We start from the raw sequence: 18,129 nt of genomic DNA on the forward strand, positions 1-18,129 counted from the left end.
TAGCACCGCCGCACTCTGCCTGTTCCCCGTCGACTACCTTCGGCTTTAGACTAAAGGTTTTGAGCCATAAGCCGAAGTGTGGGGGGATTCGAAGGAAGGCCTCGCATGTAATGATAAACGCCGAGACATGGAGGACAGAGTCCGGGGCAAGGTCGTGAAAATCTAGTCCGTAATAAAACATTATCCCTCAGACAAAGGGCTGAAGAGAAAACCCTAACCCCCGGAGGAAGTGGGAGACGAATACCAGCCTCTCGCCGGATCTGGGGGTCGGGATATCTTGTCCTTGAGCAGGAAGCCGGTGGTGGATCTCTGTGGTCAGATATCTGGCCACCCGAAGCTTTGTGATATCCTCCTCTGTAACAGAGGAAGACACCCATCGGCCTTGGGAGCTGGATCCGGACATGATGGGAAGGCTGAAAGCTATGTAGTCGAACCTTGGGTGCTGGAACTCAGGGTTGGGGATGCTTAGGAGAGGTTTGGCATAAAAAGACAGCCCTTTATTCCTTTATATACACCTCCGGTATTGAACGTCTCCTCCTAAGCCTAAGAACCTGCCTATTTCCATGGAATCTTTCTCGCAGGACGGTTGGGTTACCCATGCACGTATTGATGAGAATCCCGTAATAAGGGGACACGATCTCTGCTTTGACAAGACGTGCCAATGATAACCGTGTCTCGAAACGTGGGGTGAAAAAGGGTTCGAAATTATGACCGGACAGGCATGGCGTTGCATTACTAAAGTTGTCAGCAGATTGGACTTGTGTGTTATTATATTCTCTCTGCGGTTGTGTGCGGTGTGTGTTATAGGTCCAGACATGATCAATTCGTCTGGAGACTATTCGGGAGTTCAGAAGGAGGAACCCGCCTTGCAATGCCGAATACAACACTACGCGCCGGATACCTTGTCATTGAAGCCAGGTTCAGGGGCTACTGAGGGAATCCTGCACTAAGGGGTCCTCGGGCGTCTGGCCTGTTATCTATATGCTGGACTGATGGCTTGTGAAGATATGAAGACCGAAGACTGTACCCGTGTCCGATGAGACTCTCCTTGACGTGGAAGACAAGCTTGGCGAACAACAATGAAGACTCCCTCTTATGTAACTGACTCTACGTAACCCTAGATCCCCCGGTGTCTATATAAACCGGAGGGTGTAGTCTAGAAAGGATATACTCAATACCTTAGTCATACAGGCTAGACTTCTAGGGTTTAGCCATTACGATCTCGTGGTAGATCAACTCTTGTAATACTCATATTCATCCATATCAATCAAGCAGGACGTAGGGTATTACCTCCATCAAGAGGGCCCAAACCTGGGTAAAACTTCGTGTCCCCCGTCTCCTGTTACCATCAACCTTAGACGCATAGTTCGGGACCCCCTACCCGAGATCCGCTGGTTTTGACACCCGACAGTGGGGTCGGGCCCTGCCGACGTAGAACACTAGGCCTACTCTCGCATCTCCTTTCTATAAGCTGTTTGCGCGTCAAGTGGGACTCTTGAGCATCGCGACTCAGGAGCCTAACTGGCAACGTAGCCCCTCACTTCTTGGTCCTTCCTGGTGATCCGGACGACCCAATGGAAGCTGAGGTATGTGCGGGGTCGGGCCCTACCGACGCAGAACACCAAAGAAAACGGAAAGGAAATCACGGAATTTCAAACAAATATTACAAGACATACTATTTCTCGAATAACAAGCACAAGTTTAAATGCCTCCATGAGGCATGGCTCATGTTGCAGAAGCAAAGCAGGAAAAGAAGCTGCCGGCAAGTCATCCCATCATCCCTGGACACCGCCGTCGCTTGCAAGAGGCATCCCTTCGATGGTGATGCCGCCCTCACCTGAGCTGCCAGCCAGAGTTGCAGGTTCAGCAGTGTCACCAGTTGGGAGCGTAGGGTCGAAGGCGTGGAACTTATTCAGCAGAGCCTCCACCTGGCCCTTCACGGCTTCGGCAGCAGCTGCATAGTGCTCGCCATCCACAGGCTCCAACAGCTCGTCAAGGTTGGAGGCAGGATCACGATGATAGAGGTGGCTGAAGACGCGCGTCAGCGCGGCCGAGGAATGTGTGTGGGCTTCTCCTTCCACCAAGGGGCCGATTCCGCCCACGACCTCTTCAAGCGCCCTGACCACATGAGGAAGCAGTTGGGTGGGGCCCTCATCAATGGTGGCTAACGGCTCCTCCAAGCCCTTCTCGTAGAGTGCCCGCAGCACCACGCGGGACATCTCCTCGAGGGACTTGACGGCCGCACAGTCCTCGGCGAGGACCTTCGCCTTGGCGTCAAGCTCGGCCTTCTCTGCCTTCACCTTCTGCTCCAGCTTTTCCAGCCGACTACGCTCCATGGCTTGCGCCTTCCCCAGCTGCTCCAGCTAGGCGTCGCAACCCCTGACGGCATCCTCCCGGACCTTCATATTCTCCTCCTCGGCCTTGCGGTCTCAAGGTTAGGTCGCATGCTCATTGTGCGTGGTCTCCAGCTTGGCCTCCAGCGACCGCTAGCAATCCTGGGAGGCCCTGACGTCCTTCAACGCCACCTCATGAGCAGCCATGGCTTGGGAGGCGGCCTGCTTGTCCTTCTTGGAGGCAGCTGCAGCTTGGCTCAATGCCGCCCGGACGGACGGATAGGAGTGAAGGCAGCCTGAAATCAGCTCCAGGCGCCTGGCCGTCAGGTGACGGTTGGTGCCTTGCAGATCCTCTCGCAGTAGGGTCAGCGTGGAGAGCGCGCGCTCCAGGACGTCAGGGGAGGCGGAAGGATCCAAGGTCAGCAGTGCGGCGGAAGGACGAGGAGACAACATCATCACCATGGCCTGAGAGGCTAGGAGCTCCTGGACTTGGGGGACCCCAGCAACCGAGCCGGACGTCGGCACCTCCGGAGCCAGCGGGGCTACGGGGGCTGCCCCCTTTGGAGGACGCTCCCCCAAGTCTCGCGAGGACGATCGAGCCGGGGAAGCGCGAGCGCTCTCACTGCCCTTCCCCATGGAGGAGGGTCCGGCCGCTGCAGGCGATTTCGTCCCGAGAAGTACCGCCACTTCCTCCTTCCTCTTCTTCGCCGCGGGCGTCGGCCTAATTGCACAACGAAGAAGCGTCAAGAATCAGCAGCAAAAGCAAGAACAGGGCAGGATAAGAAACTTACTGGTCCACCACGGCGTAGTCTCTCCGCTTCCTAAGCTTGAAGCCTGAGAGCCTCGCCGCCTAAGGCGCGGGTGCGCGGCCTCCAGGCGCTGAAGATGGGGCAGCAGATAGGCCGGAAGCAGCTCCAGGCAGCGTCACAACGGGGGCGTCGTTTTGGGAGATCAGCGCCGACCTTCCCCTCGTCGGAACCTCGGCCGGTGACCTCCTCCGAGGACTGACCGTGGACCCTGTGGAACCCCCTGACATGCGCAGCGCCCCGCTTTCCAGGAGAACATCGGCCTTTTCATCGTCATTGGGCAGGGTGCAGAGGATGTCGGCCGTGCGCAAAGGGGAGGTCTCCCCCGCCCCTTCGAGGGTCGCCTCCGAGTCACGCTCCTCCTTCTCCTCTTCTTCCTCCTCTTCCTCCGCCCGAGACTCGTCGGAAGACACGTCCACTGGAGTCGTCGTCACTGGGACGTTCGAGGGTGCAGGTGGCACGAGCCCACGCCCATCAAAGACGGGCAGAGCGGCGACAACCTTCGCCCCATCTAGACGGCGGTACAAGGGAACGAAGGAGTCCGACGGGTACCATTGGTCGTCCCCAACCAAGGAGCGGAGGGCCGAGCATGGCTCCTCATCAGAAAGGGCCTCCAAGCACAGGCGGAGGTCGTCCCCTTCGTCTCCAAGCTCCCACAAGGGGCGCGGGCGCGACTGGAGGGGAGCCACACGCTGCTTCATGAATTCTTTGACGATCATGGCCCCCGTCAACTTCGCCGCCCTTGAATCACCAGGCCTCAGGTCGGCTGTCATCCTCTCCAACACCTGCGCCACCCGGGAGTCAGTGAGCTTCGCACGAAGCCACCCCTCGTGGGACACAGGCATCTCCGTCGGCAGCACCAGCCAGGGGTGGGCGCGCTTGGCGTCCATCAAGACCCAGTTGCCCCTGCAGCCCTCGGCCTTCGAGATGGCATTGGTCTTGTTGGCCGCGATGAAGCCAACGCACCTAGAACAGTGGCCCTCTTTGATCCGGAGGAAGAAGAAGTGGCGCAGCAGCGCCATGGACGGCATCACCCCGACATACGCCTCGAAGTAGAAGGTGAAGGTCGACAGGAGGAGGATGGAGTTGGGATGAAGATGGAGAGCGTGGATCTTGTAACGGCTAAGGACGGAGTAGAAGAATTCAGAGAAGGGGGGAACCAGCCCGGCGACGATGCTGTTCATGAAGAAGGGGTAGAAGGTGCTTCCTGAGGCCTCCGACTCGTCAGAGCCAGTCCGAAGCACGGTCTTCCTCTTGTTATCACCCTCCGATGTCATCAGGAGCATGACAACAAGGTTCTTCTCTGAAACGCTCGGTGCATCGAGCGTCGGCTCGTACCAAGACGACGAGGGAGTGGCCCGAGCTTTCTTGGGCACCATTGGCGGCAGGCTCGAAGGAGGATCTGGGCGGATCTGGAGTCTCCGAAAACAAGGAGGGAGAAAGGGGATCTGGAGCAAGTCGATGGAAAACAATGAAGGGAAATACAGCCCACGCCAGTCTTTTATCAGTCGGGCAGTTGCGAAGGCAGCGTGGGGAAGCGGAGACGCCCGCATCCCATCAATCGGGACGCGTCAACCGAGGCCGCAAGCTGTTGGGGCCCGCGGCGCTCCACACTTGCCCCTTGGCTTCACCTCGAGCCAAGTCCAAGCGCGCCTTGGGCCTGGGGGCTACTGTTGGCGTCCTGGGAACGAGGGTCCCGAGACTTGCCTGCCTGCGGCCCACGGCATGGCTCCGCCAGCGGCCCCGTACGGCCCATCTTCACCAGCAAACACTCAAGATCCTTGCGAGGGGCCGAGCCACGCGAGGCAGACGATGCAAGACCTCCTCAGGGGCGGCCTCACTAGGCTGGCTCTCGAGGGGCGGAGAGATCAAGGCAAGGGGCACCTCGCGAGGTTCTTGTGACGCAAGCCATGACGACCGGGGCAAGGCAGGCGTCAGCGCACATAGTCTCCTCATTTCCTCTTTGGTGCTAAAGAGGCAAGCGCAGGCGAGGAGTCCCGAGGCATCAGGAAAAGGTTTCCATATCGGTGCAACGACACCAAGACCAACAGGACGGCAGGATGGAGGTTACCGTGGAGCCCGGGACGGCGTCACCACTAGAGCCTTTGCTAGGCAAAGACCACCTTTAGTCAGGATAACCTGTACTAGTTGTCTCCCTTCAAATTTGGCCATTGTGGCATCCCTTCCCGCCAGCATTTGGGAAGAGGACCAGGGCCTCTATAAATAGGGGTAGCCACCACAGTAGGTGGAGGACGGGTCGGACGCCATTCAGATCATCCTCATCCACACAAACTCACCAAGCACAAGAGCACCTCTCCTCAGGAGGCTGTTCATCCCTTGTAACTGCTGATCCTCAGCACAAGAGGCAATCCACCACACCACACTGGAGTAGGATATTACACCACATCGGTGGCCCAAACCAGTATAAATCTTGTGTCCCTTTGTTTTGCGAGTTCGACGCGCTGAGCCTTGAGATCGCGGTGAGGGAGAGTGCAATGGGGGAGGGATCTTCATGCGCACCCCAGTGTTTGAACCTCAAGGGTTTTTCCGGAACTCGAAATCCGACAAATTGCATTACGTAAACCAAAATGCATACGTCAATAAGCATAAGTTCAAAAAGGACAAGTAAAGGTGGTTTTCCCTTGATCGGGTTGTGATACATGTATTTGAGAGAAACCAGAATATCCATGAAGAAAACAAAAGCGTGTGTGCTTTGACAATCTTTCTAACATTTGATCAATGAAAGGCAGAGGGTAATGATCTTTTCTAGTAGCTTTATTTAATTTTCTAAAATCAATTACCATTCTATAGCCAGTCATTGTTCTTTGTGGAATACATTCATTTTTATCATTAGGAACAACAGTAATACTTCCTTTCTTAGGGACACAATGAACATGATTGACCCATTTTATAGTAGTTTTAGTATTTTAGTTCTTACCACTTCCTTCATCTTAGGATTCAATATTCGTTGGTGATCACCAACGGGTTTAGCATCAGGTTCCATATTAATCTTGTGCTGACAAAGAGTGGGAGTAATGCCCTTAAGATCATCAAGCGTATATCCAATAGCAACATGGTGGTTCTTCAGAATTTTTTATATTTTGTCTTCTTCATGTTATGAAAGGTTGGCACTAATGACTACTCCTAATGTCTCAGTTGGTAGTCTCCGTTCCACAGTTAAATTTTGTCCCACCAACACCGGTTTATTTATGTCCTCCTTCCCACCTCCCATGTCCCAGCGATTCCCCCGGACCCGTGAACCAACAAAAAAATAGCGATGCACCCACTAGGTCCAGGCGGCAAACCTCTGGTCGATCCTGAAAAAAATGGTGTGAAAAAAATCTACGAAAAAAACCCTACGAAAATTAACCAGTCCCTCGCACATATGAGCGATTCCTCCTTCCCTCAAAGCACTCACATGCACGAGTCGTTGGCCGCCGTCCTGCCCTCCTGCCCTCCACGCCACTAACGTCCCCGCCATTCATTCCCTTCGCCGCCGCCCTCACAGTTCAAAGCCGTGCCCGATGTGCAGCCGATCCCGTTGAGGGTCCACCACATATCACTTTCACGCCTCGGCGATGATCCCCTTCTGGAGTCGCACACTGATCCCCTGATCTGGCGTTGTTCTCGTTGAGTATTGACGATCCGCCGCCGAACGGTTCCAGGATCCGCCGCCGAACGGTTCTAGGACCCACCGACGATCGCTTCCAGGACCCGCCACCGATCGCATCCAGGATCCGCCACCGATCGCGACCAGGATCCGCCGTCGAAGAGTGGGGAATATAGGTATTGTACAGTACACAGTTTATCATACAACCAACACATGCTCAGACAGGCAATAAAAAGTGTATACACACATGATCTTTACTTTCTAATATGTGACATTAAATTCACTATGGGAGCGGGAAATTCTTTGCGCAGGAAACATCACATTGTAGGCCATAATTGAATCTTCAACTTGCTATTAATTGATCCTGTTGAAATTGAATAAGCTGCTACATGTGCAGAAGCTGCTATTAAGAGTAGAGGTGCTAAAGACTAAAAAGGAGAAGTGTTGATCCATTAACTGGCCTATAGGTCACTCTAGACCTAAGCATGTGTAAAATCCTTAATGTTCCCGTGCTCAATTTAGAGCACATAGCAATTATGATCATTCGCAATCTTCAAGTTTGATGTTGTGTTGCCTGACCTGCAACATCAACAAGTAGTTAGCTTGCTACCCCGACCCCTGCTATTTCAAATATTCTTGCCATCAATCAATGGTCATTTTGTGTCAGGGAGCTACCATTCCATAGGTACGTATGGGGAATTCAAAAAGCAAGGCAAGTGAACATCAACTAGAAGAGGACTTAACTACAGGTATGATGCACTTTATCAGAAATTCCTACACATGCAAGTTGTATGCATAATGTGTTGCAGGCCTTGCGAGCGGGACTGCCGGGGTACTAATCCACGAGCACCTATGGGACCGGCGGACCGGGTCCCTTTCGGTTCGGCGGGGGCGGAGGTCGTGCAAAGAGAAAATCGAGGCGATGCACACGAGCGATTTACCCAGGTTCGGGCCGCAAGGATGCGTAAAACCCTACTCCTGCTTTGTGGTTTGTATTGATTTCTTGCTCGGGAGCGCGGAGTGCTACAGTACACACCAGCAGCTAGCAAGACCGAGCGTGAGTGTTCAAACCCCCCTCTACGTTGCACACGGGCCTCCTTTTATATGCTCCAGGGGTCACCGACAGGTGGCAACGGAGGTAAAGGGCAAAAATGGAAAGGTGCTGTGGTAGGCACAGCTACCTGCTACAGTGTATCATACCTAACCCTGACGGCAGGGGACAAGGGCATTAAATGCCCGTCTGTGTCGCTTAAACAGTGCGAAAAGGGACCGCCAGGGACGCCACCGTTCGCCATGATGGCGATCTTGTCAGCGCCGCTTGCCACCGCGCACCGCAAGCTGCACAGCCTCCCGCCACGTACGCCTGGAGGGGTCCCAGAGCGACACGTTGGTGGATGTGCTGGAGCGCGGGCACAGTGGTGTCTTGCCGCGGCAAGCGTCTTGCCGCTGTCGTTGTCTTGTCACGTCCGGGAGCTTGTCGCTCACCGGGCCTTGCCGGGGCACGTAGTGCGCCGCGGCAAGTTCCTTGAACTGCCTTGGATGGCCATCCCGGCAAGCTCCTCTTGCCGGGGTCTTGGGATGCTTTTGTTAGCCTTCCCGGCAAGCTCCTCTTGCCGGCGTCTTGTCTTCTTGGCTTGGACACTTTGTTCTTGAATGGCTCCAAAGGAACCACGGAGGACCTTGGCGGTCACCCGGCAAGCCTTGCCGCGGGATGCTGCGACTGCCCGTGCACAAGTTCGGGATACTAGGGTACCCCTACTCTAATACACCGACAGGAGCCCCCGGGCCTGGGCCATACACGGTGCCGAGCGCTGTTGGGCCAGGCCCAAAACAGGGCACGGGCATGCGCGGCCTAGGTTACGTCGTATCTCACTCCGTATCCACCGCGCCCTCCCCGAATGGCACGCGTCAAATGCGGCGTCGTGGGAGAGATCGTGGGGGTTTCTTTATTCGGAAATGCGGAACGTCCGCCCCCTCCCCCTTTATAAGCGGGGAAACAGGGGCAGTTCACCCACTTGCCCGTTGCCGTTCCAATCTCAGAAATCTCTGCCGCTCCCTCGCCTTCCCAAAGCTGAGAGAGAGAGAGAGCAGCGCTCCGCCCCCACATCACCACTAGCACCACCGACGCCGTCGACCTCCTCCACTGCTTCCGCCATGGCTCCAAAAGCCGACAAGGGGAAGGCCGTGAAGTCGACCGAGGCGCAGCGGCTCGCGGCACTGCGGAAGGAGCGGGTCGTCTTCCCCCCCCCCCCCAAGCTTGGCACGAAGGAGCTGAGGGAGAACTATTACCTTTTCTGGTCGGCGGAGACGCACGCACATCCGCGCACAAAGGTACTCCCCGCCGCCGCTTGGAAGAAGGCTCCGAATGGATACCCCTTCTTTGCTCTATTTTTCTACTGCGGGCTCTGCCCGCCTTTCTCTGAGTTCTTCTGCGACATCATGAATACCTATGGATTCCACCTCCTTGACTTCACCCCCAATGCCGTTCTGACGATGGCAGTTTTCGCACATCTCTGCGAAAACTTTGTCGGAGTCCTTCCCAACGTTGCCCTCTTCCGCCACTTCTTCATACCCCGAGTAGAGAGAGGAGAGGCTCTATCCGGCGGAATCGCCTGGATCTCAAGGGCCGGCAAGAAGGAAACGTATCTGGAGGGAGAATTCCGCCGCAAGTGGGAGGAGTGGAGAGCTGATTGGTGCTGGATTGACGAGGAGAGCCCGCAGCCATTCACCACCCGGCGCCGAACCCCAGTAGCCCGCGGCAGCGACTGGAGTGACGTGGCCCCGGAGGACGACAACCTGAAGATTGCTGTCACCAGGATCCTGCGTCTCAGGCTTGCCGGGCTAACTGTTGGCGCCGTTGGCACAGAATTACTTCGCCGCCGCATCGCCCCCTGCAGGAATGGGGGAGGCCCACTTGGGAGTTCAAGAATGCGGCAGACATCATGAGGCTGCGGCCGGGCCTCAATTACAACTTCACAGTCCTGGAGCTTAACGCGATGCTGTAGGAGCTCTTCAAGTATGACCCCCAACATCCCGAGGTTTTCAGGTTGCCGGGGGGCGTCGTTCCGTTGTGCAACAATTCCTCGCTCGACCGCATCCGCGCAATGATGCCGGAGTGCGACTCGCATGGAATTGTGCCAACTTGGCAGGAACCTGCAGATGAGGTCATGCAGCAGTTCTTCGACGACTTGGTAGCAGTGCCAATCCGCTCCGACGAGAAGGATGGCCTCACCCGCGACACCACCGACACAGAGATGGCGCTCATCGCCACTAGGCTGGAGGAGGCAGCGGCAGCCGCAGCCGCGGGCTAGTTTGGGTTCACGGTGGAGGAGGCAGACGCACCAGAGGCGGCAAGACGTGCCGAGCGAGGGGAGCCCGCCGGCAAGAAGGAGCTTGCCGGGCGTGGCGCTGAGCCGAGCGAGCCCGCCAAGGACACGAGCGGCTCGTTGGAAATCAACTCCTCTTCCACCTCGTCTTCAGACAGCCCACCGCAAGCAGAGCCTCCATCCCCACCAAGAAGACGTCTCCGCAAGGTCGGTGACGTGGCGGAGCGGCAAGCGGGTCAACAGTCGCCACGCCGCGTGACACGCTCCACCGCGGCAAACACCATTGCCGCGGGAGCGCCTCATGCTGCGACGGCAACTGGAGCGGAGTCTAGCCGGACCACCGCTTCAGTTCCCGCCGCTGCTCACGCCGCGCCGGTAGCCGGGGCGGGGTCATCTCAGACCGCCGCCACTGCTCCCGCCAAGCGGCCAAGGGAAGCTTCTCCTCCGCCTCCTCGCGCCGGGCGCGCGCCGAGCTTCGACTTCTCCGCGTTAAGCTCCGACGAGGAAGAAGAAGAAGAGTAAGCTTCTCTTGCTGTACTTGCATTTCTTCAGTTCTTGTTGTTTGTCTTGTTTCTCACTTTCTTTTCTCTGAACTTGTTCCTCTTTAGGACTCTGGCCCAGAGAGCGGCAAAGAGAGCCAAGGTCCCGGTGATCGTCATCGAGGACGAGCCTACTGCGACAGCAGGTGGCGCGCCCGAGACATCCTTGCCGGACCCGGCGACTTTTCTCCAGGGCAGCCCCTAGCGTAAGTGTTTGATTTGCTTTCCGCTGCGAGGCGCGCATGGGTACTTGTCTTTGCTGATATCTGCTTGTTGACTTGTGTAGGAGCCGAGCAGCCCCACCAAGAGCCAAGGGAGAATTCCCCAACAAGGGAGAACTCTCCGGCAAGGGAGGGCTTCCCAGTAAGGGAGAAGTCTCCGGCAAGGGGGGGTTCTCCGGCAAGGGATAGCACCAGCGGCCCCCCGACGGCGGAGACCACTACTGCAGAGCCTGGTGCAGGTACTCCTCTTGCTTCAAAACTTCCCTTGGGTTCTTCTTCTTTTGATCTTCTTGAGTTTTTCCTGGATTTTGCTTGACTCTTCTCCCCTTGCCGGCTGTCAGACCCATCTGCTGCGGAGCGGATGGAGACCGAGGTCACCGCCGAGGACGTAGCTGGCGCGGGTGATCCCGCCGGCACCGAGGCCGCCAAGGCTGGCGCCGCGGCGACTGGCGAGGGATCTGGCGATCATACTGACGGCCCAGAGGCCGCAGGAGCGCCAGGCGCTACACCGACCACCGACCCGTCCGCCGAAGCCGCAGCGCCAAGCATCGAGGAGCCCCAGCCGGGCGTTTACTTGAAGGCCGGCGAAGGCGTCTTCATCAACCTCCCCTGGGCGTCAAGCTCCAGGGCACCGGTCGAGGGGGAGATCTTCGACGGAGAAGTGCTTGCCTCCGCGGGGTTGACGGTGGTTGACGCGCCAAGCAGCAGCAGCAACGAGCCCGAACAAGAGCGGCTGCTGCGGAAGTTGATGTCGCTCTACCGCGCGCGGCAAGCCAAGCTGGAATCCCGCGAGGCGCTTGTCGCAAAGGCGGGAGCAGACATTGAAAAGCGCGCGGAGGAGCTCGGGGGTTTCCATCGGGAAGCCCTCCGAAATCTGGCGGAGGAGCGGGAGCAGCTCGCTGAGGCGCAGAAGGCCTTCCTCCTCGAGAAGGCCGAAGTCGAAGAGCGGTAGCGACTTGCCGCTGTGAAGCTAGCCACGGAGGAGGGCGAACAGGCGCAGCAGAAGGTCAATCTCGACTCCCACGAGGAGGAGCTTGCCGCGCGCGAGGGAAAGCTTGGTGAAGCCCTCAAACAAGCAGAGGACGCCGCCGCCGCCGCCGAGGCCGCCAAGGAGGAGTTGAAGATGAAGGTGGCGCAGCTAGAAGCCGATCTCGCCGAGAAGGGCAGAGAGCTCAGCGCCGCCAAGGTCTCCAACGTGGATCTTGAGTTGAAGCTAACCACTTTGACCAAGACTCTGGACAGCGCCAAGAAGCGGGAGGCGGCCTTGAAGGAGGAAATCAAGGCCGACAAGGCGCTGTTGGAGAGCGCTGCCACCGCCCAGAACGCTTTCAGGGAGACCGTGACGCACTGGACGGAGAGTCTTGTGAACGCCGCCACAGATATCGACAAGGAGCTGGCGCAGCTGGGATGGAGGATCTCGGGTATCCCTCCGACGACAACCTCCAACCCAGCACCAAGCTCGTCCTGTTCTTCAAGGGCGTGGCGACGGCCCTTCAGCGGCTCCGGGAAAGGATCCCCAAGCAGCTAGACGACGAATCGCGCAAGATCTGCGCGGGAGCTCTTCAGAAAGTGTTGATGAAGGTGGCCTTCCGCAATCCGGGCCTCCGCCTCACCAACATCCTCAGGACCTTGCCGCTGGAAGCTGATCTGGAGGAGCTCAAGGCCCTTGTCGCACCCATTGTGGACAAGGTGAGCGGGATCAAGAGGGTTGAAGGCGATCGCGTAGATTAGGCCGCCCATTTCTTCTTTCCTTGTCGCTGTTTATTATGTCATGAAAACAATCTATTAGAGCTGCGACGAGCTATCTTTGTAATATAGCTTTGTTCTATGGAATGATTGCAATGTTATTCCCTTTACTTGATCCCTCCCTTTGTATGTCTTTTTACCCTACGCTTTTAGGGAACTTGCCGGTGCAGGCACCTGGGCCGCGAGCGCTGAGTGCGGGACGTCAGCAGCCTGCTGGCGGTGCCGCTACTGGCAAGAAACCTTGTCACAACTAGTTGCAGCTCACTTAAGTTGCTGAGCGAACTCGAAACAAAGTAAGGGCGCTAGAGGCTCACTTAAGTTGCTGAGCGGACTCGAAGCAAAGTAAGGGCGCAACTAGCTACGAGTTGGTTCCTCCACGCATAGGTTTTCCATACAAAGTGTGGTCGTTCAAGGGAGATAACTTAAAATTTAAAAAAAATTGATTGCTCAAAGTTTGGCAACTTAGCTTTTCTGTTGTTTGCTTCCCGGCAAGGCAAAACTTCCTTGAGCGATGCCTGGTCCATACCACTATCTCCTTCTTCCCCCCCGGCAAACTTGTGGGCGAGGGAACCTTCTTTTCCTTGAGAAAAAAGAAAGGAGAGAAAATAGAGATATGGAGCCTTACGACTTGTTATTTCTTACCGTGGGGTAGGTGCTGCACAAAGTGTCAGATCATATATGCCAAAAATAGAAAGCATAAAATCGACAAAATGTGTGGAGCACATGAGCTTTACTTATGCACGGGGTCTGCGCCCGGCTTTGTACAAAGGATTACATGCAACAGCGGCAAGACTTGTACAAAAGGTGGTTGCCGGAACAGGTTCCGACAACCGCGCCTTACGGGTAAAACTTACGAAGATGTTCAATGTTCTAGGAGTTGCTCACCGGAATTCCATCTTCGGTCTCAAGGCGGACAGCGCCAGGCCTAGTGACTCGTTTCACCCGGTAAGGGCCTTCCCACTTCGGCATCAACTTGTTGGAATTCTTGGCGGACTGAACGCGTTGAAGAACAAGGTCGCCTTCCTCGAGACTTCTGGCGTTAACTTTGCGGCTATGGTAGCGGCGCAAAGCTTGCTGGTAGCGAGCAGCTCGCACAGCAGCCTGAAGACGATCTTCCTCAAGGAGCAGCGCGTCATCTTGTCGCAGCTGCTCTTGCTCAAGCTCATCATAAGCGAGCACTCGAGGTGACCTGTATACGAGATCCGTGGGGATAACTGCCTCTGCTCCATAGACTAGAGCGAAAGGTGTCTGTCCAGTGGCTCGATTTGGCATCGTTCTGATCGACCAAAGAACCACCGGCAGCTCCTCGATCCAGTTTCTTCCGCACTTGTGCAGCCTGTCGAAAGTTCTGGTCTTGAGCCCGCGCAGCACTTCAGCATTTGCCCTCTCTGCTTGACCGTTGCTTCTCGGGTGAGCAACAGAAGCGAAGCAGACCTTGGCGCCAAAATCTTGGACGTACTGCATGAAGGTGCGGCTCGTGAATTGTGTACCGTTGTCGGTGATTATCCTGTTAGGGATCCCGAAGCGGCAAACAATTGACCTGAAGAACTTGACTGCTGACTATGCTATCACCTTCCTCACTGGTTCCACTTCCGGCCACTTTGTGAACTTGTCGATTGCAACGTACAAGTACTCAAAGCCCCCGACAGCTCGGGGAAAGGGGCCGAGGATGTCGAGCCCCCAGACCGAAAATGGCCAGGATAAAGGGATCGTCTTGAGAGCTTGAGCTGGTTGGTGTATCTGCTTGGAATGGAGCTGGCACGCTTCACACTTGGTTACTTGTGCAGTTGCATCCTGGAGGGCTGTTGGCCAGAAGAAACCTTGCCGGAATGCTTTGCCGACAAGTGCTCTTGCGCCAATGTGGTGTCCACATATGCCTCCATGTATCTCTGCCAACAGCTTTTGTCCGTCTTCCCGGTGAATACACTTCAATTTCACACCATTGAGTCTTCTTTTGTACAGTGTCTTGTCGACAAACTGGTACATACTTGACTGCCGGGCTACTCTTTCCGCTTCTTCTTGCTCTTCGGGAAGTTCTCCTGTCTGAAGGAAACGGACAATCTGCTGCGCCCATGCTGGAGCTGGTGGCTAGACAACAAGGACTAAAGGCAAATCTGCTGCTGCGGGAACATCCGCTTCAATGGCAAGAACCTGTGGCTCTGCCGGAGCATGACGTTCCCCGGCAAGCTTGCCGGAGCAAAACTTGCCGGGAGCTTCTGCTTCAACGGAACAAACCCTGGGGTTTGCCGGAGCAGACTGCTCCTCAGCGCTCTTGGCGTTGATCTTGGGGACTGCTGCGGGAACATCCGCTTCTACGGCAAGAACCTGCGGCTCTGCCGGAGCGTGACGTTCCCCGACAAGCATGCCGGAGCAAAACTTGTCGGGAGCTTCTGCGTCAATGGAACAAACCCCAGGTTCTTGCCGAAGCGCTCTTGGCGTTGATCTTGGGGACCTTCTTGGCGACGGCTTCGGGAAGCTCTGCCGGCAAATAGTCACCAGAAATCAACTTCCTCTTTTTGCTCTGTCCAGTTGATGGTGTTACGGACGGCTGAGTCAGCTTGAGCACAAAGATCCCTGGTTCCACAGGTAACTTAAGTGCGGCGCACTTTGACAGGCCATCTGCAATGGCGTTCTGAGCTCTTGGAACATGCTCCATCTGCAGGCCGTCAAAGTGCTCTTCTAGCTTTCTCACTTCGTCGACGTAAGCTTCCATCAACGGACTCTGATAATTCTTGTTTACTTGGCGGACGACCAGCTGTGAGTCACCCCTGACAATGAGCTTCTTGATCCCAAGGTCTGCCGCGATCCTGAGACCGGCAAGCAAGCCGTCATACTCTGCAGTATTGTTTATTTCTTGCTCCTTGGGAAAGTGCATCTGGACTACGTACTTGAGGTGCTCTCCAGTGGGTGCGACAAGCAGCACGCCAGCGCCAGCGCCTTGCAGCGAAAAGGCACCATCAAAGTACATCAGCCACTCTTTGCTTGCTTCCTTGACGGGGATGCTTGTTTCTGGAATTTCTTCATCTGGTGTTGGCGTCCATTCTGCTATAAATTCTGCCAATGCTCTGCTCTGGATAGTTGAAGTACTTTCAAACTTGAGGCCAAAGCTTGACAGTTTCAGTGCCCACTCAACAATCCTGCCTGTCGCTTCTGGATTCTGCAGTATCCTCTTCAGCGGAAAGCGAGTGACAACTGTGATCTCATGTGCTTGGAAGTAATGGCGCAGCTTTCTCGAGGCCATGAGAAGACCGAAAAGCAACTTCTGCACACCAGAGTACCTTGACCTAGCTCCCTGCAGAAGGGAACTGACAAAGTAAACTGGGCGCTGCACCATCTTCTTCTGTGTCTCCTCGTGCATCTGCGCAGATCCATCTTTGTCGGGACCAGAGCTTGTCGGGGAAGCCCCCTGCTTGTCGCTGGATGTGCTTGCCGTGGTTGCAGGCTCGTCATCTGCCTCCCTCTCTGCTACTAACGCAGCACTAACCACTTGATTGGTTGCCGCTATATACAGCAGTAACTTCTCTTGTGGCTTAGGTGCGACAAGTATTGGAGGGCAAGACAGGTATCTCTTCAAGTCTTGCAGCGCAGCCTCCGCTTACGGAGTCCATTTCATTGGACCTGCCTTTTTCAATAATTTGAAAAACGGCAGGGCGCGCTCAGCAGACCGAGAGATAAACCTGCTGAGAGCAGCCACGCAACCGGCAAGTCTTTGTACATCTTTGGCACGCTTGGGTGCTTCAATCTGCTCAATGGCCTTGATCTTGTCGGGATTGGCTTCAATTCCCCGCTGAGACACAAAGAACCTGAGAAGCTTGCCGGAGGGGACTCCAAACACACACTTCTCTGGGTTGAGCTTGAGGCTGATCTTGCGCAGATTTGCAAATGTCTCGTCTAAATCTTGTATCAGGGTTTCTCTGTCCTTGCTCTTGACCACTATGTCATCCATGTAAGCTTCTACATTTCTGTGTATTTGTGGCTCAAGAGCAACATGGACTACTCTTGCAAATGTTGAACCAGCATTTTTTAATCCGAAAGGCATCCGTACGAAACAGTACGTGCCACATGGAGTAATAAATGCGGTCTTTTCCTCATCCTCTTCTGCCATGAAGATCTGATGATATCCTGAATATGCGTCAAGAAATGAAAGCAAATCACATCCGGCTGTGGAGTCAACAATCTGGTCAATGCGCGGCAAAGGAAATGGGTCTTTGGGACAAGCTTTGTTAACATCGGTAAAATCGATACAAAGTCTCCATTTCCCATTTGCCTTGCGCACGACTACAGGGTTGGCCAACCACGTAGGATGGAGCACTCCTCTGACAAGGCCTGCTGCTTCCAGTTTCTTGATTTCTTCTGCAATGAACTCTTGGCGCTCCACTGCTTGTTTCCTGACTTTCTGCTTGACGGGCCGCGCATGAGGACAAACGGCAAGGTGGTGCTCAATCACTTCCCTGGGAACACCGGGGATGTCAGACGGTTGCCACGCAAACACGTCGACATTCGCCCGCAGGAAAGCAATGAGCGCGCTTTCCTATTTGGGGTCGAGAGTGGCACTAATGGTGAAGGTACCAACAGTGCCGTCCTCCTTGGCGGACACATTTTTCGTCTCTGGTGGAGCTGCCATCGTCTTCTTATACTTGCCGGTGGAGCTCGATGGTGCGTCCTTGACGGTAGCGTAGCACTCCGAAGAGGTGCGCTTGCCGGAGTGGGCATCAGAACTCTTGCCGGACTTGGTCTTCTTCCTCCCGGGAGCTTCAGCGGCAAGTGGCTTGTGATCTGCTGCGGTTGCTGCTTCCCGGTAGATCTTGTCGGCACAGATAAGTGCATCCTTCTTGTCACCGGGGACAGAAATGATGCTTATCGGGCCTGGCATCTTCAGCATGTTATACGCGTAATGAGAGGCTGCCATGAACTTGGCGAGTGCTGGACGGCCAAGTATCCCATTGTAAGGCAATGGAATATCGGCAACGTCAAATGTGACCCTCTCAGTCCTGAAGTTGAGCTCGCTGCCAAATGTCACAGGCAGCGTGACTTTCCCCTTTGGCTTGCTCCTTCCCGGGATGATTCCTTGGAACGTGCCGGTCTCTTCAAGCTCGCTGTCGGGGATCTAGAGTTTTTGGAGTACAGCGGAGGAAATCAGGTTCAAGCCGGCCCCGCAGTCAACTAGCATCTTGGTGACCTTGAGGTTGCCGATAGTTGGTGAAACCAACATCGGCAAACACCCGACCGCAGTTGTGCGATCAGGGTGGTCCTCAATGTCGAAGATGATAGGCGTGCTGGACCATTTCAGAAGTTTGCACGATTCGACAGGTGGCTCCGCTGCATTGACTTCCCACACCCACTGCTTGAGTTGGTGGTGTGAAGTATGCAGAGAGGCACCGCCGTCAACGCACAAGACCTCTGTGGCTTTCTGAAACTCCTGCTCACTGGTCTCAACATCATCCATGTCTTCGTCATCGTCGTCGTCTTCATCGTTGTCGCGACCGCGGGGGGGGGGGGGTCTATCTCCTTGCTGCTGCTTAGCCTTGCCGCGGCGTCCTCCCCGGCC

This window comes from Triticum urartu, chromosome 6 (assembly GCF_003073215.2).
Source record: "Triticum urartu cultivar G1812 chromosome 6, Tu2.1, whole genome shotgun sequence".
In the NCBI taxonomy this organism is placed as follows: Eukaryota; Viridiplantae; Streptophyta; class Magnoliopsida; order Poales; family Poaceae; genus Triticum; species Triticum urartu.